Below are 24,882 nucleotides of genomic sequence, written 5' to 3' on the forward strand. Positions count from 1 at the left end.
TTTTATATAGTAGTAACAAAAACTGATTCAGAGGAAATTTAACAGCACTGTGTTTGACTGCTCCCAGCTGTTACCAAAAGCATGCAGAAAGTTCCATCAAGTTTAACATAAGCAATTCGTAGTTTGAATATTCACAACGGAAATCTACAGGCTAGGGTGAATTGAAAATACATAACACAAGTTTTCATGGTTAATTAAAAATGCAACTAATCAATTTATTTAAATGATCTAAAAATTCAATTTCATTTGATCTGAATTTAAAAAAAAAGTTCATGTCTTTCTCTGAAGAATAGTTTACGTTCCATCCATTGGGAAGGAAAGCAGTAGGAATATAGATAAAATGCTAATTGGGGAAAACAAAAAGCCTTCAACAAGAAACATATTTCATTTGTGTCTTGAGAAACGTTTGTTAAACAGAATGAAGAATGTAACAATGTATTTCTATATATTTTTTCTATTGAAAGTCCAGTTTCTCATTAGAATATTCTAGTTGCTTAATCAGAAAAAGGGGGAAAAAAATGAGTATACATATTTGGGAGTGATAAAATGGAGAAGAGAAGACATTAGAAAGCAACAAAATTTGTATTAATTAAAGAGAATGCAGTCTTGGCAGATGAACAGAAATAAAATAGAATGGCATGGTTATGAATAGAACAGCAGGATGTTTAAACAAAGATTTACTGTAGAGGACTTTTAAAATGCAGTACTAAAACATATAAGGCATTAAAGATTGTTTTTTAGATCTATAAAACAGCAGCTGATTATGTATAGATTAAAAGTTAATGAACCAGTGTGCTCTGAAGTGCCTTCTTTTATAGATACGGCTCTGTAACTTCCATTAGCATCAACAGACTCTTAAATACACAAACGCATTAGTCATGCATCAAGTCACACTGTGCATTTTGTTAAGTATCCAAAGACTGAAGTGACTCATATGGTCAAAATTTATTTTCCCATGTGAATCGAATGTAACGCTTGACAAACCTCAACTGAAAACGAATATTTTGATTCATATTTTTTACATCAACCAATGGGTTTGGAGCTCTGTTTGCAGATTAGTCACATTGATTTCCAAACTGAGCTTTCAAAACTGTACAAAAAAACACGTCAAAATATTAGGAAGCACCTGTCAGCTACACAAACCAAGCCCAGCTCAGCATTGCCTGGCCTAAACGCAGCCCATTTGCACCACTAGAAATGAGTGCCTCACATTACCAAACCAGGATGGCTGTGTTTTGCAATCATGTTTCATTGATGAATCAGAACTCAAAAGTTAGAATTTAAACTGCTGCTCTTTTGCAAGGAGACTGCTTTATCCGACATTTTCCCTTCCAAAGCTCAATTTGGTCTCCAGGCTGGAGATGAGTCAGTCATGTCACAACTGGAGATGAGTTGAACAAATCGATGCTTTCCTCTGTGATTCAGCAACAGGAGTTTTACAGTTTTTTGCAAATGTTTCAGCTCCAAGAAGTGACAATTATCGGAAGGTTTGTGTTTGTCTTTTTGTAATTTCCAATTCTTGTGTCTTATTTCCCCCTTCAGCCCCTCAATCTGTTTTTAATTAAAATCAGATGGAGGCAAATTGCTGAACAGTACAAGGAGCTTCACCACGTGCACACCATGTAAGAGCTGCAGAATCTGGCAGCCACCAAATGTGACAATGTGCTTTAAAAAAGGCAAGTGGCCTCATTTGGTGCATACGTCACCTTCTTTTAAGAGGTTGGCTTTTTCTGTGTAAACAAGTCCCACAGATGACGCATGTAGCCCTTTCCTTCTGATGGGATGGGAGCTGTGGGCGCACTGGCAGCACAAAGCCTTGGAGACATGTTGTGGGGAGCTCAGAAATGAGCCCATGGGGTGGGTGAGAAGGTGGGACTGCAAAGTGTGCATGTGTAGGGGAGAGGAAAATCATGCCCTTACATACCCTGCACTGTGAGGTTACATTCTGGGGGACTCATAGGGCTTCATCTGCTTGAGGAGAGTTTTCTCTTTGGTGAGCCCCATCTTAGTGGTGGGAAGGAAGCCAGTGCACTTCTACAGCTGGAAAGCCATGAACCTGACTTCACATCCATCTGCTTACAGACAGCCCTCTGCTATAGCACACAGTAAAAACCACGGAGCTGGCCTGGCAGGCATGAGGGCCGTGTTTTCACTGATGAAATAGATGTTTTTTGCACTGAGCACAATACATGTGCGCAATGAAAGCTGTCCTATGTATGAAAGCCATGGAAAGCAACAAAGAGATTATATGTGTGAGTCTTCCTTGAAACTAATCCGCAGGCTTTCAGATGGGGAGACAAAGAAGTACTGCTTTTGAAAAGAGGGGAGAGGCAATTCAAATTCAAAATGCTTTGAGTTTGGGAAATGAGGATTCATAGAATTATAGAATCATTAAGGTTGGAAAGAACTCTGAAACTATCTAATCCAACCATTAACCCGTCACCACCATGCCTGCTAGCCATGTCCCACAGTGCCACATCCACTTGTTTTCTTGAACATGTCCACTACTTCTTGGGCAATCTGTTTTAAGACCGAGGATCTTTCTACTCAGGAGAACTGCACTAGAAGATGGCACAATAGGCTGGAAGAAGGAAAATTCTGCTGAAGAGGGTTGAGAGGGAGGATGAGGACAGAAAAGCACCTTTCAGATCCAGTCCTGATGCTTCTGCTAAGGGGGGAGACAGACCCTGGTTCCCCTCACCCCTCAGCCTATCTTGGCCATGGAAAGCAAGTGCTGCAGCCACAGTGGAACATAGAAGGAAGCAGAGAGAGAGACTGATTTAATGGAAGAAAAGACAAAGCTGTCCAAACAAATGAGTATTACTGCCCTGGCTGCCACCTCAGCTGCAGCAGGGCATTTCTGCCAGATGTTTGACCAAAGCCCAGCTGCTTTGGCTGGAGCAGCTTGATGTTTCTGGGTCTTTCAGCTTTAATGCCTGAGGTAGAATTTTTCTATCTGGGACAAAAAACACTCCATCTGATGAAGGAGATCTCAGCAATGCCTTTTATTCAGGCTGAGTTATAGTAGAACTCCTTGCCTGTCTCTGAGTCTCTTTCATCTCCTGCTAGAATCAAGTGGGATGATCTGTTATTTCAATCCATAGTTTCTTGCCCAAAAACACAGACAGTTGTTAGCCAGTATGCCAGGGACTGCATTCTTCAGTCTCTGCCTGACTGCAGCAGTTTCTTTCACTGCTCACATTACAGCTTGCCCAGTTTGAACAGTGACGCTGACTTCTATTTCTCCAAGAATAAAGGTCCTCAGGCCATGAAGATGAGATGTGATTCCTCCTTTGGGTAAGCTGCTTTTCCCTTCTCCAGTGGGAACAGCTGTGTACAATAAATTCCCCTCCCAGTTCCCCACCTCTGACTTCACACAGAGACTGAGACAATAAAAGCTTTTTACAGACATGCACAGCCCTCATACTTTGAGTGTCTTCTGGGAGTTTCTTTGCTCATTCTCAAATGCTCCATTAGTGTTCTTATGCTCTGCAACCACTGCATCATTTTGTGTCATCCCAGAGAGCTGATGAGTGAAGGACTGTCTTCCCACTCCTCTAGAAACAGCCCCAAAGGGCATTTCAGCTCTTTACTAGCCAGCTACTGCACTGCACTGCTCTGCACCGGTGAGGCCTCACATTGAATATAGTGTGCAGTTTCGGGCATCACAATATTGGAAGGACATAAAACTACTAGAAAGCATCCAAAGGAATGCTACAAAGATGGTGAAGGGTCTGGAGGCCAGATATATGAGGAGCAGTTGAGGTCCCTGGGTTTGTTCAGCTCAGAGCAGAGAAGGCTGAGGGAAGCCCTCATAGTGGCCTACAGCTCCTCATAGGAAATGGAGGGATAGCACTGGGCTCTGCTTTCTAGTTACAGACATGGCTTGAGGGAATGGCATGGAGCTGTGTAAGGTTAGGTATCAGGAAAAGGTGGGCATGGAACAGGCTGCCCAGGGCTGTGGGCATGGCCCCAAGTGCTGGAGTTCAAGGAGCATTTGGACATTGCTCTCTGACACATGATTTGGATTTGGGATGATCTTGTGTGGAGCCAGGCATGGGGTCTGACTGCAGCAGTGGAGACAGGTGGAAGCCAGGACTACCAGGTGTAGTGGTGAAGAGCTGGGGGCTGGTGTACCTGGTGTTTGGCTTGGCCCCTGTATTCATTCTGTCCACGGCACATCACACAGACTGGCTCAAGCAGCAAGCTCCGTGAACGCACCAGTAGCTAGACACAAAAACTAATCTCTTAGCCTCTAATCCCCAGACATGGCTGCAGTGTGCATGGACCTGTGAGTGTTTGCTTTTAGCAGGGCAGCCTGCAAATGGGCTCAACTGCAGCTAAACCCTGAGGAATGTAGAAAATTCCTGCAATAAAACGGCTCATGGTCACTGCAGGATGTCATTTCCCATGGAAGTAATGATACAATGCTCTGTAAAATAGAGGGCTAGGCTGAAAAAGATTTTTTTTTCTATTTTCTTTCTTTTTCTCCTTGTTGCTGTGTGAAAAGCTTCCTCAAGTAACAGGGGGAAATGGTGATCAAATTGCGAAGGAAAACAGTAGCAGTGCTTGTGTGCATCCCAACCCTTTGAAAAGCAAAAATGATTAGCAACTCCCTCCCTCTGCACCCAATTCATATATATATATTGAAACAGTGTCAGGGCTTCTTTGCTTGTTGGTTTTGTTTTGTGGGCTTTTTTAATAGAGTTAGGGATTTCTTTTCGAAGGAACAAGCGCGGTGCCTCAGACACGAGCGCCATTTCCGCTCAGCTCAAACGCGGCCCACAAGGCTCTTACGTTAGCAGGGAGGGCTCTGCTCTGCCTCCACTGAGCCGGGGTGGCGGCGGAACGAAGGCGCCCCCGCGTGGCCGCTGCGTGAGGTGCAGCACGGGCACAGCGGGACCGAATGGGGAAGTCTGTGGGCGCGGCCTTTTTGTTTGTCGGACAGCCCGGCTGCTCTGCGAATACGGAAAAGGGGGTCCAGGGCGGAGGGAGGGAGAGGAATGAAAGAGCCAACGACCCCTCAGTCCCTTTCGGAATCAGAAAGAAGAAAAAGATTTAACAGCGCAAGGGGAAAAGCACGCAAGGGGAAAGAAAAAAAAAACAAAACAAACCCAGCCAAACAATTCTGGCTTTTGAGTAAGAGCCCTTTTGAGAGGTGTTTGTATTCAAGTCTCCCACAGAACGCAATCAGTTACTCTGTCTTGTCTAAACTTTAGCTGAATATATAATTTCGTTTAGCTGCAGTCATTGGCTTCCATTGCCTTCATACGGAAAGCCAGGAACGCTGCCAAAGATCCCTCCCATGTGAAGCCTGCAGTGGCAGCAGCCCAGTTCTGTTCTGCATCAGCCCCTCACCTCTTGGCAAGCCAATGAGGGGGTAGGAGATCTGCCAGGGGCTGCAGCAAACAGGCAGGAAGGTCCTCCCAGATCGACAGTGTGCTGCCCAGGGAAGGCCTGGCTAATGCAAAGCAACAGAGCATAGTAGGGTGCTGCTCATAAGGCGTGCAAGAGTCATGCCTCACCCACAAGGAAACAAAGCTGCCCATAGAGAAAGATGTGTAATACTTGAAAATAGATCTACCTGCTGCACATAGGTAGCTGCCTTTGTGAGATTGCTTTGCTGTGCTGTGCTACTGGAGCATGGACCTGGAATGTTCATCCCTGATTTACTCTGGAATACTAGGCTATTTTGCCAAGAGTGAGCACCAAGAGATCAAGAAGTGGCCACACACTCGCACTGCTGCAGGCAACTGCCCTGAAAGGACAAAGACAGCTTTGCCATGAAACAGTGATCAACATTTCCAGGACTAGCAACACTTTATTATCTTCTAAATGAAGGAAAACTGGTCACTGACATCAACTTTGCTACACTGGCCATGACTCAGAGCATGGTTTTACCTTTCCTGTGTACAAGCAGAAACATAATGGGTTTTGGAAATACAGTTATTTCAGGAAAATGCATTGTCCCCTTCTCTCTTTCTGTGCTTGCTATTTGTTTCTGTAGGATTTGGTTGTTGTTAGCTTTGAATATTCATGACAAGTAGACTGTAATTGATTTAACTGGGTAAAGAACCTGGTACGTTTTTGAACAGACTGTCAAGATATGTATATTTCTGATAACAGAGGGCTGGGCTACATCCTGAAAAACAACCTCCTCTCCTTTGTCTTCCTGTGTCTGCACTAAGTCACGGCAAGTTCAGTTACCCAGGGATGTCATCACGATACAGACAAAGCTTCTACATGTGGTAATGAACCACGACTTTCTGCTGTAGTTTGTTTCTCTGCTGTGCACTGATATATATTTGCCATCCTGAACCAAATCTTGGTCCCAAAGAAGTTAGTGCAGGTTTTGACATAGAATTCAAGAGGCTCAGCGTTTCATTCTGTAATTCTTAGCGCCATTATATTCTACATAACAGTAAGTACTGTATATTCTTATGGGAACATCTAATACAGTATTTCTAAGCAAGCAGGTCCCAGGATCTGGAAAGCAATTAATTACAGAACAAATCTACTGCTTGCCTCTGCCACAGCACTGGATGCTTTAATTCATCATCTAATGTACACTGGTGTTTTCCCATGCTTCTCATTTATGCCTATTAATAAGGAGATAACTTCACTATCCACATATTCTAAGACCTTAAAAACAAACACAGAAAACAACAATGACAGCACAAAAAGAGTCTCATTGCTGACTGTACACTTCGTAATCTGCTTGGGAAATCTAGCCTTCTGGCACGGAGCAGAGATGGGGTGGATTGCTGTTAATGATCCATCATTGCTCTACTATTTCCAGCAGAAGTCAATTGTAAAACTATGAAGGAAATGTAGCTGGAGTAGGAATGAATATCATCATCTTACAAGACTGTCAAAGTACTAAGCAATTCCATGCTGTTCCTGTTGGAACTGCATTGCAACTTCTACTTTTGCTCTTCTGCAAGCAGTGCTATCCTTTGCTAACAGCATTGCTGAATAGCTGAGAAATGGTCCTTTGTGCATCTTATAGGCAGACAAGACGGCTGATTAAAATCTGATCTGGATCTCACATGCTTTTATGAACAGTGAAAGGCGATGCTTTTATGAACAAAGCATTCTGTATGCACATGCATAAACAGGCTATGAAAAATTAGGGTTTTTTAGTTTTGGCTTCCTTCCAGGATTTTACTGACAGCTGTAGGTGATGCAGATTCAGATATTTAATATGTGGTACTGTGGTTTAATTGGAAGCTTTAAAGATTAAATAAGAGTTTGTTCTACTTTGCTCAGATATATGTTGGGTTTTAAGGAAAACATAATTGTTTAGCTGATCGTCGCAAGCACCACAAAAATTCATACTTTTCTGATGCAGATTGGCATTTGGAGCCCCACGCTTTCAGCTTCCCCCACAGACTGAGTGTGAACAATCTTGTGCATATGTATTTAGTGAATACTGGAGTAAAATTTAGGGTGATAAACTATAAAAGGTGTTCTGGGATTAGAACAGATCATCAGGTTTGAGGTCTTTTTGGTACTCCACAGAACACAGATCAGCCAGACCACTTTTGACCTCATTTTTTGAGACAGCACCTATCTTTCCTCTTTTACCTAAGTAATTGTGTGCAAATTCTTCATACAGAACATATTTTCCCATGTGGGTTGACTGTAAACCTTTTATAAGCATTCATTTGTTCAAATTCCAACTCTCCACCAGTGTATAAGAAAACAGTAATCACATATTTGAAATACACTCACAACAGAGAGCATTTCAATAACTCTACAACTTGCATCTGATACTTGGAGCAGCTGAACACTGGTCACCTGTGAAGGGTCCTGTATAGAATTCAGTGACACATAACAGGAATCCTCTTTCTTTATAATGTAGCCAGCAGCATGCTCTCTCCTTCTGACTTCATCAGCAAAGACTACTTGAGAAACAGACATGCTCCAAGAGCATTACTTATTGTTAGGAAGGGTAGGTTCCAGCCAAGCCAGAAAGAAGATAGCTTTGAAATTGGCCAAGAACAGATCCACCACATAGTATGAAGATGGCTGTTCACAGCTGTTCCTGGGAAGAAGCAAAGACTATCCTATGCAGTTACACAGCCCATTTCTTGCAAATTGGAGAGGGGACGCGGTGCAGAGCTCTTGGAGAAGATAAGGTGAAGTGAAAGGGGCTCTCCTTATGTAAAAGGAAACACCACTCTGAGTGGTGAGAAAGATGGTACTACAGACTTCTTAAGAGATTAGCTTTTGTATTTTTTTAAACAAGGTAATCCTCGTTTTTGTTTGATTTTAAGTGACACAGTGCAATAAATTCTTGTGAAATATCAGCAAAATTATCTGGCTCCGCAATGACTTGGCTTATTAGAATAAAAATTAAAATAATAAATGCATGCTACCTGGAATCTTTGAGAGACTGTGCTATTTAGTATTTGAAAATTATTTGGTGATTTCCAGATGAAGGACATAAGAGAGGAATTAAAAATTATAATACAAAGAACTGCAGTTGTGTGTAAGATTTGGTGCCCTGTGCAAGGACACTTAGGTCATACTTTGTCATCAAAATTCCTGCTGTACCTGAAGAGCCAACGTGGTTTGTTTGTTTGTTTGTTTGTTTTTAAAGATGTTTTTAAGATGCTTAATATCCCCCAAAACTTTGGACACCTACTATTTCTTTCAGCTCTGAGCTCTGAACAGCTTTTCTTATTCTTGGAATGGATTATAATTTGCTGAGAAAATGACTTAGGACCAACCTATTTAAATGAGAGCTGTATATTCACACATTAAACACAGTCAGAGAAACAAACACTTGTCTGCTAAGCCACACGGTTCACATGAAGTACTTGTTCTACTGTGCAAATATTGAATTGATCCAAGCCACTAAAGTCAGCCAATATTGTTTGTAAAGCCACAACTACCATTATTCAAAAGTTTAAATTGACAGAAAACAATGACTTTAGAAACTTCCCTTTGAAGCTGACTGAAGAGATTAATGCACTGAACATCTCTCCATATTCATGTCCTTTTCACAAAGAAGGGCTGTCCAGATGCTGGGGGAAAGCTTCTGAAAAGGGGATTCATTCCAAGAATAAAAAGCCCAACCTCTGCCCTTACCAGAGTGCAAGGAGCCTTGCCTGGTTTGCTTTGCTTTGTTTCTTTTTTAAAAATCACTCCTTCAACAGATGGACAGCAGTCATATATCTCATTGGAAGAGTTCACCAATGGAGCGGCCAGGCTTCCAGCGGCTCCTGGCATGGCATAGACAAAAGGACACTTCTCTGATATTCCCTTCTCCTGAGGGAGTTAGTTTTGGCATTCAAATTCAAATGGTGTCATGGACATGCTCAAGCACCTACAGTCAGTGGGCCCAGATGTCCACATACTTAGCATATACCTGATTAATACCTAAAGGTTTGCTAGCACAGCTCTGGTGTTGCTACACCTCATCTATGCACAGATGTCTGAGCCACCAGGAGGGAGGTGGTGGGAAGGTACAATGGGTAGGAAGGTGGGACAGAACTGCCTCTTTCGGGCAGGATCACAATCATGGATCAGCTCGCACTGACCAGGAGCAGCTGCTGTTTGACCTCACTCACACACACTGGTCTCAATTGCACACCTTCAGCAGGACAAAGCCTCACACAAATATGCGGCATGGAGAGGTCACCTTATTCTCCATTGAGGATAATGTCCTCCATTATCCACTGAGAGGACAATGTTGACTTTCAAAATGCAGTGCACAGCCTTTGCTTATGCAAACTTATCTGCTATGTGAAGAACATTTTTATAGTTTAGATTTTGGTCTTCAAAGAAGAAAATAAGGAAGAGAAAAGAAAGAGGATCTAATTAGCTTACACACTCAGATGTGCATATGCTCAGCACAATATATCACACACCAAGCAAATCAAAGCCACCTTAGACTCAGCATTTCTGCAGCTTTTTTCTCCTCTAACTTTACAGGCTAACTAATTAATAGACACCATATATCAAATACTCTACTCAGCCATAAATCCAGGATGTGAAGAGGCTGATCTCCTCATCTCCCTGGGGCCTTGTGTGCACATCGAATTTAATCATCGCTATTGATTTGCTAACATTTTGTATCCCTCTGCCTTTAAACCTGGTGTAAATAACAATACAAAGGAGAATCAGGGTCCTACCACACAAACACTTTCATCTCTAAATCTTTTTTGCCAGATCTTCTAAACAGTGGTCAGCAGTATGTACGATTCCAATCACTTTGCAGATATGATATAAAAGTAGAGAAAATGATCAGAAACAAAAACTTGAATTCAGATCTTTATTATACAGGCCCAAAGCTGTGGTCACCATGCAGTTACACCATAATGGGAATGATCTTGCTGAAAGGATCTCACTAAAGAAATTTAAAGAGACCACAGACTACAGCATTCCAAATAACTGGCACTTTGATTTATGAAAGAGCAAAAATAAATAGAGGAATGGCAAGTATGTCCTTTTCACCATATGTTGGGGCATATACATAATCCTTCTTTTCTATAGCTATTTTGGAGAAAAAAAAATCAGCAAATACTGCCCCAAAATACTAACCTTTCATGTGAGGCCTCAGGTAAGTTAGCTGTTTCTCCTTAGTAATTTGATCAAACATTCTGATATGCCAAAACATCAAGCCCACAATGTGTTGTTCTTTTGTATTTTTTCCTACTTCCCACCCTTTCTTCCACCATCGAAGACACTAACAGGGAATAAGTGGAGATATTTAGTCAAATAAAAGCCTTGAAACTTTTCCTTTCTAATTTTCCATGATGCTTTCATAATTTAAGGATTCATCACAAATCTAAAAAAGGTTCAAATGTCTGACAAGCAATTAAAAATCTCTGGAATATAGATAGCCACAGTGAAGAGCTGCACATAGACTGCACACGTAGTGTCATGTAAAAGTGGTTACCTTTAAAAAAAACAAAAAAAAAAACAACATTTCTTAAAATCTGTAGACCAAAACCAAGCATGTTTTATTCCCTAGAGGATTTTCTTGCAACCTGATCTTCAGTTATTTGCACTAGGAGATGCTACAAATGGTATTAGTTACAATAATGTTGTCTTCTGGTCCAGCAGAAGAACCTCTCCCTCCGATGGATGCAAAACTGTTCATCTGAGTAGATCATCCTCAACAGCACAAATATGGTCTAGAAACTCATAGAGTTTATGGTTTTAATTTATAAAATTAAACCTGCGTCAGACAGGTAATACTGGTATGTAAGTCTGCCATCCCTGGGTTCTGTCAGAAACGGGGTACTGAGGTGCTCAGAGCCGTCTCAGTCTGCAGCGCTGGGATCCTGCTGGCACTTCAGACCCGAGAGGCGATGTGATGCATGCTAGAACATGGGCGCACGTCTCGCTTAACTCTGCAGAGCCAGGGGCATGGTAAGCTGCCAGAACTTCCTTCATCTTGCCTGTTGACAAAAGGAACAATAACTAGTCATCACTGGGTGCTGGGGTGTAATTCCAACTTCTAAAAAGTCCTGTAAATGAGACTGGTTTTTACTAGGCAATAGCAAATTTTCATAAACAACAGTTTTGTGATGAGGCTTACCATCTCTGTTACCTATGGGATGCGCCTGAGGGAGAAAGGTGCCTGCTGGGTGGTTCCTAAACTATTAGCCAGGATTAAGCACACCGCTATTTTAAACACATTATTAATTTTACCTTTCATTGTCCAGGAGCTTAGTATTTTACAATCTTCATTGGGATATTATGTAGCAGGTTTCCTCACCAAAAGTGCTGTATTGTGTTTATGCACACTGATACAGTGTAAATAACTGAGAGGATTATTAAAGACTTAACGAGTAGGAATCCTATAGATTAATAAGTGACTTACCTAAGCCTAGTATGTAACTATCTCTGACACATATTGCTCATGACTGTTATGCATTGATAGCAACTATTATTTGTTTGAGTGTTTCATAAATGATGCATTCAATGGGCTTCCCAGAATTGTGGCTCAGGAAAGACAACTGGATTTTCTACTGATTTCCCGTCAATCATTTTTTTGTCCAGATATCCAGTCCTATATGCAATCCATGCACCTTGGCTTTCTAAAAACCAAACCTTTAATATCACAGACTGAGAAAAAGAAAGACCAGGCATACCTCTGTGATATATAGTTGCTACAGAATAGGTATCAAAGAGAGAGAGAGAGAGGCATCCTGGGAGGGCGATTCTTCAATTCTTTAGGTAATATCTATTCTTTTTTTCCATTTGCTACAATGAGACTAAAGACTGACCTTCCACATAGTTACAATTAAGTTTTGTATGCCACTACAGGGATCTGACTGGATTTATCAGCTTACTTCACAAAGACAGTAGTTAATTTCAATCATTACTGACATGGGGAAAATTAGAAAAAGTTTAATTGCTCCAACCTAATGTAAATACTGAAGGCATGCAGTAAATTCCTAAATTGTTGTTATTATTTTTGCATATTCTGAAATTCTGTGGAGACATCCAAAGTACTTTTTCTATGTATAGTTATTACTCTCATCATTTTCACATACACAGAAATCACTAAAGGAGCAAGGCTACAGGTAATTTGATTGATCACTTCATCCATCCCTCACCCATGCCACGTCTCCTGATGTTTGACCTATTTTTAAACTCCTGCAAGGCTGAAGATTCTACAAATTCCCACTAAGCAAACTATTCCAGGGCTCCTCTTTCCCTTGCCACTTAATATTTTTTCCTAATGCTTACATTAAATCATCCTTGCTATGATTTAAGTCTATTATTCTTTTTCAATACCAACAGCACTCAACTGCCATCAGTTACATCCCGTCCTCTTCAGAGTCAACTATTTCTATACAAAGGCTGCTATCACATCTTCCTTCCATCTTCCTGTTTCTAGACTAAACAATCCTTCAGTCTTCCCCTGAAGACCCATGTGTTTCAGATCTTTGACTTGGCTCATTGGCCTCTTTAATGCTCTCTGAATAAATTGAATCGTACTTGAGCAGCAGTCCCCACAGCTTGGTAAAGCATCGAGGCCTTATCAGTACTCATTAAAACAACTCTGTTATATGCTTTATTTATTCCCATTCAGTGCCCACAATATCGTTGGCCTTGGTTGCAGTAGCACAATATCACTGGCACATGTTCAGCACAGGACCGTTATAACATAGTCACCTGCAGCACTGCTGCCTGGCCACTCATTTCCCATTGGTATATGTTGCAGCTGATAATGCCTACCTATATGCAAGCTTTTCTAGTCTGCAATTCAATTCTGCTGGAAACGTGGTATTTTCCGGGCTACTTCAACACTTTATCAAGATCATTGTCCACTCTAAGTCTTGCTTTAGCACACTTGTTCTAGTCTATAAATTTATTAAACCTACTTTCTGGCCTTTCATTCACATTATCTGTAAGAATACTGAGTAGCACCAAAACAAGTTAAATGTTTGCAGAACAGCACTTAATGGTATATCATTGCAAACTTCTCTCTGCATATGGTTTCCAAATTATTTATGCACTCACTTCACAATAATTTATTCTAGCTCAGTTTCCCTAGAACACATGAGCATACAAACAACTAACATATACTGCCATGCAGCCTTGTTAAAATAAAGAAGGCAATACTATTAAATCTTTTAAAATTAAGTATTGTATACTCTTTGAGAACAAAAGCATTATGCAGAAAAAATTCCACTGAAAACATGATCTTGCTAATAACTGATTGTACATTCAGATAACTACTTTCATGAAGTACATGCTCTATTAGAATACTGTTCAATTAGGGCTTAATGGGACTCTGACAGCCTCCTAAAACTGGTTTTTCTTCAGTAGAAACCTTCATTTAGAAAACAGCAAAGATATTCCACTACAATACTGCCACTGGAAATAAGTTAGTTGTACAGCATCAGAAAATACCAAGTTGCAAAATTACTATTCATCTCACATGAATTCTTGATCAGAAACACACTGAACAGAGAGCACAAACAACCACAGAACCAGCCATTCGACACTTCTCATGGAAAGTATTTCCACTTATGTTAATCTTGACGTAGACACATGACAACTGCATAAATACTGGAGGCACACTTCCTACCTAATACAAGTTACTTGCCAGATTTTTTTCTATTTCTAATTCTATGCCATATTTTACTTAATGTTTGCTGGCTATTCTGAGCCACTCACAACAGTGAAATCATTTGCTCCCTGAAGTGGAAGCCAGTGATACAAAAGATAGTATTTTCATAGTGATACAAAAGATAGTATTTTCAGTTCTGAACCAGAAACATTGGAAGCTAGCAGAAGCTGAAACACAAATCTAAAAACAACACGACACCAATAAATTTCCAGGAAGAGAAGAGAAAAAGCTGACTCTCAAAAATACATGATTTCAGAAAGGCAATAGCATATATAGAACATAAAAATGTTTTCTATATTCTTCAGTGGAAAAGAAGGCAGTGTGAGAAGGGATGGCCCTGCTGCGACAAACAGCCGCTGTCTGACTGTCAGGGCAAGGGAGGGTTCTCACAATAATCTTTGTCCCTTATGGCAAGACTAAAGTCCTCAGACTGAGATTAACCAGATGTCTTTACTTCTCTGAGATGAGAGTAGCTTTGGGGGTTTCAAGTTATAAAGATGTAAGAGACTTTACTGAGTATTGCAGGCATCTAGATGCTAAAATTACTTTCCTCGTTTTGTTAGTCAGAGCTAGAATTTCCTTCCTTTTGTTAAATTGAGACTTTTGGACTCAGTGAAAGTAAAAGAAAGACAAATCTCTCAATCATAAGCACAGTTGGAAGAGACCCCATGTAGCAACTTGCTCAGCAGCAGCAGAGATGGCACTCCGGTGATTTGCAAAGTTGCATGTGTTACAGTGATCTCTATCTTAAAAGCCCTGGGCTCAACTACAAGAACAGGATGCTTTGTTACTCCAAGACTTTTGAAACCTCATAGAGTGAGGTCACCTGAACAGGCTTCCCAACCCTAAAAACAGATCTGATGATATTATGGGGACAACAGATGTGAAGAGGTGTCCACCCACAGGCGCTGGCATCACAGATGCTTACAGATACCAGGGTGCAACTGGATGGGCAGTCAATTTCAGAAACATCAGGCAGAAATCAAAAGTGCATATAAGAGCAAGAGAAGCAAAGCTGGTGCACTGATACTGTTGTTATTGAAATTACCTATGCTGGAAATAAGGACAATTCTTCTGCTATAATTCTACAGAAGTCAAACATCCTGAGGGATATTCTTAAAACATCCAGTGCATTCTTTTTTTTGAAAGACCACCACTTTTCAGTGATGGCTGAAGTTGCATACAGAGATGCATTTCTGATGAGCACAAAGGAACTGCTCCAGCCATATGGGATGGGGGGTGATTCACTTCACTAGGGTTAGTTTTCTAAGGATAGGACTCTGTCAAATCACAGGTGTCTCATGCCATTTTAGATGCCCTAAGGGTTTCCCACCTCATCAGTGTATCTTTAATGACACTTGCACTTCTGCACATGCAGCACACCATGACAAATGTCACAAACCCAGCAAGAGTTACCTATAGTCACACAGTGCTGGGCACCTCAGCAGTAGGATTTATCTTACATTTGTTGAAGTGCCAAATGTAAAAGTCAAGAGGTAGCCACAGAGGTGTGTGGGTGACCCTTCCCCTGCTGAGAGCTCTCTGCACTACAGAGACAAAGAAGTCAGCTCTGCAGTGTAAATGTTTTGCATGAGATGAGTCTCACTTTTGCAAAAGCAGGGAATGGGAGAAATTCCAGAAGTGTAGCATTAGCATGCTGATTGACAGAAGGAAAATTAGTGACAGTGAAATTAAGCATAAAGTTACCAAATAGTGAAATAATTACTAGCAAATTCAAAAGTTTTAATGAAGTTAGCAAGCACCATGAAACATGCCGGTTTTAATTGACTTCAAATTTCAGTGAAAGTTTATGGTTTAGAAAGTAAACTATTGATAATGAGATACCTCAATATTCTTGCTCCTGAATGTCATAACCTTTATAATATGGAAATGCTGATGATTATATACTTGAATTAAACTATGAAGCATCCGTCTCTAATATGTTAGAGAAGATTCTATCAAGATAACTGTAACATTTGGAACATCATGTCATTTTACCTATTTTGATGTCATAACTAAACAAGACACTTTAAAATTACAATGGTGATTTAGGTGATTCAATTAAAGGTGCTTTTTAGGGATGTAAAATGAGTAGTGACATTCAATATCTGAAATACTGTAGCATTTCTGTACTTAGGTTACACAAAAATTCTCATAGCTGATTTTTTAAAACAAATTAGGAGAAAAAAAAATATTAGGCAGAAGTATATCTAAGAGTTTTGATGTCATAAGAGGAAAAGTTAGAAATGAACAGCCCAGAGGCATACCACATTTGTGGCTCAGATATGACAGGGTCCCCAAGTACCAGCTTGCCTAAATGCAGCTGGGCACCTTGCATCTTCCTCCGGGTTTGGATGAGTGCTGCACCCAAGAGGAATTTCATCATCTCTGGACAAACACAGGTCTTGGCTTTATCAAACAGGGCTTCATTAACTCCAGAGATTTTCTCCTGTGTCCTACAGTGTGATTTATTTCTGTAAAGCATCACCTGCTGAAGAGAGATGCTCACATGACTATCTCAGTTTTCATCTTTTGGTTTACTTTTGTGCACTTATAGACAAAAAGGAAAGGTGCAAAATGTGACTTGTCTTTTGTGATAAATTCAGAAGTGGCTGAGAAAAGAGAAACCAAAATAAAAGACATTTGCAGAGCATTAATCTTAAGATTTCTTGGGATTTCAAAGCCAGTCTTGTAAATTTTGAAGCTGTGACTCTTTGTGTGTTTGACATGTGCGGGACAAGAAACATCTGGATCTGCTGCCTGCCAGATTTGCAGACTAAAGCAGTTACCTTGCTCAGCAGTACTATGAGCGAGACAAGGATTTACATTACTGCTGGAGTACAGCCACATAGCTACAGGACTGAATAGTCTCCTGACAGCTCCTGACACAGTGCTCAGTCTGTGCTCAGCAGTGCTTATGGGTGTGATACGGTATGGCAGGGTGTGAGAGCTAGAAACTGCTGAAGAACACACAAAGGTTTAAGGAAGGAAGAGCCTTAACTCCTGCTGCTGGGCCTGGCTACAGGGATGCTTTTACTCTGCATCAAGGCAGGGATGCATTCACAAGCAGGGCAGTGGCAGTTTGGATAAATCCTTTGGGTTGACCTGAAATGCTGAAGGCAAAGGCTGATTGAGTTGGTTCTCAGCCTGTATGAGGGAATGAAGATAAGGATGAAGGATCACAAGAAGAGGCTCCATCTCAATGACAACTCCTTATTCCCCAGGGCGATCTCAAAAGCATGCAAAATTGTAGGCCTCTGCTATTTGGAGCAGGATGTGTTCCCATGTGTGGCACCCGAGACTTAAGTTCCTTTCCATTGACTGACCAAGATGTATCTCATTTTTTTCTGACTCTTTCAGAAATTAATTGCTTATATTTATAGATATATGTAAGTAAGACAACACCTATTCAGGTACTTTTGCTTGTTAGGTTTTTCTATTCTTTCCCTGTAGCTTGCCTCTATATCCATTCCAGTTTGATTCAATTCTTCAACATAGGTGATGAAACCTCTCTACTACACATAGCCTACAAATACCTTCTATAAAGGCACCAATAACTTCACTACGTCTGCTGAAAACACCTTACATGGTATGCCCTAAGATAGCATTTATCTTTTACTCAGCTGTATTACACCTACTGCTTAGAGACATCCCACCACTCTGAAACATGCTTTGTTTTTCCCTCATTTTACTATTTCTAACAGATAACTGTAGAAACTGCATTTCTTTGCTGAAGTGTCTGACTTCGAGTGGGTATTACTACATTTTATCTCAGTCTTTCGGCATTATCTGTGGATAAAACACATATCTGCTATTTCCAACAGCTGAGTCCAGATATTCCCTCCCTGGAGGAATTACAAATACAGAAATAAGCAAAAAAGTTGAACCTCACAAACTATAGATTCTTTTAAATATACTGAAAATTGCTTGAGAAATGTCAGATACATTTAAAATTTTAATGCTTAAAAGAAATAGCTTTAGATAAGGTCTTAAATAACTTTACTGATGGTACAAAGTATGAATAGTCATTACTTGTGGTTTCTCTGTAACCTTAGCAGAACAGAAAGTCAACAACTTCACTGCTGACTTATGGGGTCTGACACTAAATATGCTTCTGGCACCTTTAATTCAGATTTATAAATTATATAAATAGAATGTTGCTTAGTCCCATTCTTTCATTCATCTACAAATGTTTCTGTATTGATGATAAATCAGTCCAGTGCTAAGTAAGCAGGTGACAATCTTTCTGTAGAACATTTTGTTTAGATCACTGTTAACCCCATTTTCTAATCACAAGAGAACTTTTTATTTTACCAGATACAAAGCTTGGCTTTCTCTTCTAAAATACAGACCAAGGCACTCTTCATGTCAAAATAGAAACATTTCCATCACTGCTGATCTCTGTTAGCTCTAAGACTTTGATCTGATCTTAAACAATGGCAATTGCTTGATGCTACTGACCTTAAAATGGTGCTTTTTGCATATGCTCACTTTCAAAATCTTGTCAAGTTTCTAAGTTTTGGGGCATTCTACATTAGGCACTTAAACATTTAACTTTTTAAAACATGCTACTGTAGGGAGTAGGGAATTCTTTTCAGAAATAGGAAAACTGAAGTCAAATTCAATGCCAATTGTGCAGATAAGCATTTTTTCATAAACAGACTATCACTAGAGTTAGGATATTTGTTCCCCAGCTCCAGCACAGACCACTCAATCCACAGAGTCACCCACCAACTCCCAGTAGCAGAAAAGCGCAGCCAGCTCCAGACGCCAATGGTCTCCAGAGAGCAACATAGGAATTATGACTTTTTTCGAAGGACATAAACCAGAAAGGTTCTTGTTAATTACTATGGTCTTCTCTAACTGTAACTATTACCAGCATTTCTGCAGAGATCAGACATTCCAAGCACGAAGATACATTAACAAGCTGAGATAGAGGAAGATAAAGAAACTTTAGAGTTTCTCAGACTCCAGTCAGATTAAGCTGTCAAGAACATTCAATTAAAAAATAACCTGAAGACTCTTTTTCACCCTGAAGACACACTGTCTTTTTATCTTTTGAACAAAAATTTTGAAGAATTTCAATTCCTGTACTATATTCAAAGCTTAAATAAAACAGAATGTTGCAGTAGAAGGTGCTTAAGATGTACTCAAAAGAACAACCTATTTCAATGCCAAAAAAGCATTTAGAAAAACAGAAGTAAAAAAGTAGCAGTAAATTTGATCAGCTGTTGGCTCATATCACCAATATAAAAGTTTTGCTATCAGTATTTCATTAGGAATTCTATGATTGTAAGTTGAACCAGAATATATTTTATTCTCTAATTGCAATACATGATTCTGCAGTGATACAAACAGTTGGAAAAACACACGGACTGCAGAAAACATAATAGACCAGAAAAAAACATCTAAAATATAATGGGAATATTTAAGTAAGAAGGCTTAGTAAATCCAAAGAAAACTTTATCACCGTAGCTACTTTAATTATTGAATTTCCACATACGTTCAAATAAGATGGATGAAATGCAATATGCAGCTACATTATATAGTCATATTTCTTGAACAGATACAACCTAGGAAAATTTGGTCTGGTGCCTCTAAGTAAAATTTATTTGGAGATGCCTAAGAATGTAGATGACTTGCCAGAAATGTTATTTAAAAAAAGGTTTGAGGGCTTTTATGTTTTGTTTTTTGGTATATATTTTTTTTTTGCAAGTGCAGTGCTGCCAAATATTTTTTTACCACTGAAGAAATGCTATTTCAGCTGCATTTGAGCAGAGTAATAGTGGTAGCTAATGGCCTATTCAGTTAATCATAGTTATTCACTCCTTGGAAATGCCTCAGAATATAATAAATGTTTTGTCTTCTAAGTGGACTCTTAAATTATGGGCATTATATAATATACACATTATATAACCCATCAGGATGAATACAAACTGAATCTAAAACCACTCCCTTAAAATAACTTCAATATTTGGAGCCTCTGAAGAAGGAAAAACACTGTTCTTATCCGGAGTGCTACTGAAATAGCACTGATGGCAGGGTAAGAAAAGGCTATACAGAAAATTCTGGTTTAAATGCAGTTATTTGTCATCCACTTGGAGAGGCCCAAAATAACTATTACAGACCATTTTCAAAAAAGAAAAGTAGTAACATCCTCAAAGAGCTGAATCACATATATCCTTTCCCAAATAAAGGCTGTAGATATAGTGTTGTAGTTTGGCCCATAACAGACAGATCAGTTTTCAGTTTGAAACCAATAGTCGCATTGTCTTTTCTATCAATACATGATTTATCTTGTTCACCTCTCATTTTAGATTCACATGTGCTTTAGAAATATCCATTTGACTTAGCTTTGTTGTTGTTTTTTTTTCTCCTCCCCTCATCGTTAGGAGATTAGGTGAATTACTCTGCAAGAGGTCTGTCACAACAGAAAGGGCAGAGCTGGTTATATCTCATCTCTTTCTGGTTGCCACTACAGCAAAGAGGCACATCATCAGTGTAGTTCCCTCAGGAATTTTACCAGAGGTATTTTATAAAGCTGTGATTAAGCTTAAAAACAAAGGCAGGATTCCATGGTCAGAGATGGTTATTCTTTTCAATTGCTTTGCAGAAAAGATTAGTTCATTGGCTCAGGTAAATACCCCATGGGCTACTTCAAGGAGTGATGATGATTACAAAGATCATCTTCCCTTGACTTCACAGATGGAAGAATTCTGCCACGAACACTGCATTTTGGTGGCTAAGATGTCAGTTACCTTGGGCTCTAATACGCCCACATAGTTGACAAACAAAAGGAAGTTTAGCTGTCCTACAGCATAACCACTGCTTATCTGAGATGGAAGCACAACCAAGGAAAGATGGTTGAAATGGTCAACCACTCATTTTCAGCAAGGTTCTTAGAAGAAGCCAGTTGTAATTCTTACACTTAAACAAATTTGAGGATCATCAATAATAAAAAAGATGTTTAAAATCAGATGTGATATAAAATAGGGTAATGTTGCAAACAGCTTACAAAACAGGATTAGAATTCACTACAATTGCAGTAATTCAGATAATTGCTCTAAAGTTAATGCACAGAATCCATATGAACAAATAGGATCACTGTTGAAGGCTAATGCCAGATATAGGAAGGAGAAGTACTGCAGAAGAGATCTGCAGAGGGTGGTATATAAACTGTAAATCAGGATAATATGTAGTAGTAAAAAAAACAATAGTCTGATTATATATTCATGATAATGCTATACACAAATTGAGGAATTATTCTATTTATTCCCTACCAGCAGAGGCAAAGCTCAAGCTGCAAGACTATGTCCAGTTCTGCCTACCATGCTGTCAGTGGAAGAAAACCATTGAAGGGAGTCCAGATGAAAGACACACAAAAAAAGGATAATATATGTAGAACAAGAAAAGGTTGAAAGAATTAGGTTGTTTAGTCTAGGGAAAGAAAAGACTGAGATAACATTTCACCTATGCAAATGTTTACTATGAAAAGTCAGTGGTGACTAATAGTTCTCCATGTCTATCATGCATAATAGAAATGACTTACTATATGGTTGTGGAGATTTAAGTCAGACTATGAAAAAACTTTCTAACATAAAGACAATTAGCCCTGCAAGAGGCTATCTATTCATAGAATCATAGCATGGCTTGGAATAGTTATTAAAGATCTAGTTTTAACTCCTCTGCCATGAGCAGGGCTGCCACCTACCAACTAAGGCTGCCCAGGGCCCCATTCAATCTGACCTTGAACGTCTCCAGGGATAGGGCATCCACAGCTTCTCCAGGCAGACCATGCCTGTACTTCCCCATCCTACAACTATGGAAGTGACTATGGTGACTAGATTAAAAAAAACCTGGTCTCGCTCTCCAGTTTTTAAGATCCATCAAAGTACTGGAAAGCCACAGTGAGGTCTTCCCAGAGCCTTCTCTTCTCCAAGCTAACCAAGCCCATCTCCATCAGCCCCTTCTCATAGGAGAGGTGCTCCAGCCTTTTGATAACCTTATGTACTCTTCTTATTGCACTTGTGCTGGGAGCCTAGATCTGGACGCAGTACTACAAATGGGGCCCTACAAGGGCAGAGTAAAGGGGAACAGTCACCTCCTGCATACTGCTGCCATCCTCTATGGATGCAGCCCAGGATACTCTTGGCCTTCTGGGCTGCAAAAAGCACATACTGCTGGCCTATACCATTCTGTTCATCCACCAGAACTCCCATGTCTTATTCTGTGAGGCTGCTCTCAATGAATCTTCTCCCCAGGCTGCAGACATATCTAGCATTAACAAGATTCCAGTGCAGACCTAGCCTGGTGAATCTCATCAGGTTCACACAGGCCTACTTCTCAAGCTTGTCCAGGTCCCTTTGGATGGCATTCTCTCCTTCTACTGTATCAACTGCACTACTTAGCTTGGTGTAATCAGCAAACTTGCTGAGGGTGCACTCAATCCCACTATTCTAGTCAGTAATACAGATGTTGAAAAGCATTGGTCCCAATACAGACTCTTGGAGGACAGCAGTCATCACTGGCCTCTACCTGGACATACAGTTATTGATCATAACCCTCTAGCTATGACTGTCTAGCCATGCTGGTTGTCTCAAATGACTTCCTCATCTGGCAAGTGCCTTAACAGATTCTAGAAGGATCTGTTCTATAGTCTACTCAGGCACAGAGGCTTACTGGCCCGTAGTCTTCCAGGCTTTCTTTTCTACCTTTCTTAAAAAATGGGAGTGATAATTCCTTTTTTTCCAGTAACTGCTACACAGGCAGAGTGGAACATTTCCATGATGTCTTGTCAGTGTTTTAGCCTTAAACATAATAACCTATCAAAAAACTACAAAAATATAAAATCCACCACCTAAAAAAGATAAATAGATAAAAACAGATCGAAGAAAACATCAAAAGACCACTATTGTAGTGCACGATTATGCTTGACAACTTGAACACAGATTAGAGGGCAATCTATAAAGACTGGATAATGTGCTGGAACTTGTGACAACACAAACTATAGTTCTGGAAAAATCAAATTCATGGACAGGTTTGATTTAACTGATTCTGTCAGTTATTCAATTGCTCTTTCTACTTTTACGTCAAGCTTAACAGCTTTCTGAAAAAGTCTGTCAGCTTCAAATGAGAAGTCTATACTTAAACCATTTTTAATGATTTACATAATTTTCTTGATAGGATGTAAAAGTTGGTGTAATTACATTAGCTTTTAGTTAAAAATATAGAGAACTAAGGAGACATACAGTTTACAGAAACTCAGATTTACTTGTTTAAGTAGTCCTTGCAGGGGAAAAAAAATACATATAAAAGAAGTGATACAATACCGATACAGAAATGTTTGTAATGCGGTGTTCTGATTACTCTTTGTATCTTTTCAAATGTGTCAAGGTAACATCAATATCCGTTTACCTGAAGGCCTTTAAAATACATTCAAATAAAACAATTATTTTCACCCTGCAGCATTTCTGGGCAACGAACTTGCAGGATCTGGAAACGTCCAAGAGAGCAACGCACTCATTAGATTGAATTCCTGCTTCTTCAGCCACTCTAGAGTCTTTGTAGACTGCACCTACATGAGTAATGATCATCTATGAAGAAAATGAATTGCCTATAAAATGATGTCGCCAAAGTGAGCAATAGCAACTTCCTGAGTGTCAGTTTTAATTCATATTGTACAATTGTCCTGATCTAACTTTAGCTTCTGTACTGGCATCAGCTAAGTGCTAAGATGTAGTAAATACTCCTTTCTGATAGATGCCCACTTTACATTGCTGCAAATTGAATCATTATTATAGAAACATATAGTGCTATTAACACTAAAGAAACCAGGCTAAGTAGGGACTGAGGACACAAAAAAGAGCTTTTAAGGGCAGAATAGTTGCCCATAACGTCACAAACTAAAGAAAAGTATCTTTGTCTTCCTGAAACTGAAAGAAAAAACCCAAATCTGTCATTATTCCTTTATCATACAGGGAGAACCAAGACATTCAGCAATTTACCCAAGACCAACTGAAAGCCTACAGTAAGCTACAGAAGATCCAATCTACAGTGTCTCTCTCTCAGTTCATTCAGACCTCATTACGCTGTAAGATGATCTTCCTATGAATTAACAACATATATATGAAACACAAAGGGGAACACAAAAGTCTAATCCCCTTGACATTTCTCAAATTTTCTTATTGAAGTGTTTAAATAAGAGATCGAGTCCCCGTCCTAAAATGTGAGGTGCTTCTTGTCTGAAATGGGAAGAGAATAGCACAGAAACAGAAGCAAGTTAGTCAAAATGCTCAGGTGATTAGAAACAGTAAGAAGGAAAAAAAATGGAAATATGATGAGGAATGAAAGGTTTCTGGAAGAAACACTGTAATTTCCTCTGATCTCCGCAAAATTGGAAGGAATAAAGGATTTGCAGGAATTTAGTAAGCACAATTGTTTAAATCTTGCCATAGGATTCTGTATTCTGACTTTATGGCTTTATCTTAGAAATATCTGATCAAGAAGGCCTGAAAGATGAAGTAGCACAATGTTTGTTCTAAATACAGACTCTCAGGATTACGTGTCAAGCATTTCAAATTAAAACCTTGGTACACAAGGTACGGGCTTAAGTGCCTTGAAAAAAAAAAAAATCAGGTGATGACTGTTTGGGATTCCTATAATAAAGTGAAATTCATTGAAATTCATATGACTGAGACACTACTTCATGGGAAGATACAGGAAAATTCAACATAAACTGTGCAAGTACTCATTTATAAGCACACACAATGACTTTTCTGTGA

The 24,882-nt window shown here is 39.7% G+C and overlaps 1 protein-coding gene across 5 annotated transcripts in view; it reads right to left on the reverse strand.

Annotated features, from left to right (window-relative positions):
- The window catches only part of SCAF8 (SR-related CTD associated factor 8), a 155,891-nt gene that overhangs the window by 50,041 nt on the left and 80,968 nt on the right, over positions 1-24,882 (reverse strand). For 4 of the 5 annotated variants that reach the window (XR_008207734.1, XR_008207735.1, XR_008207732.1 and 1 more), the window contains one exon: positions 10,269-11,414. The exons of the other annotated variant lie outside the window; for it this stretch is intronic. The gene's annotated coding sequence lies outside the window, so the exon portion shown is untranslated. Of the gene's footprint in view, positions 1-10,268; positions 11,415-24,882 lie in introns of those variants that run through there. 5 annotated transcript variants of the gene reach the window in all.

The sequence above is a fragment of the Tympanuchus pallidicinctus genome, unplaced genomic scaffold, assembly GCF_026119805.1.
Source record: "Tympanuchus pallidicinctus isolate F22 unplaced genomic scaffold, pur_lepc_1.0 scaffold1, whole genome shotgun sequence".
Lineage (NCBI taxonomy): Eukaryota > Metazoa > Chordata > Aves > Galliformes > Phasianidae > Tympanuchus > Tympanuchus pallidicinctus.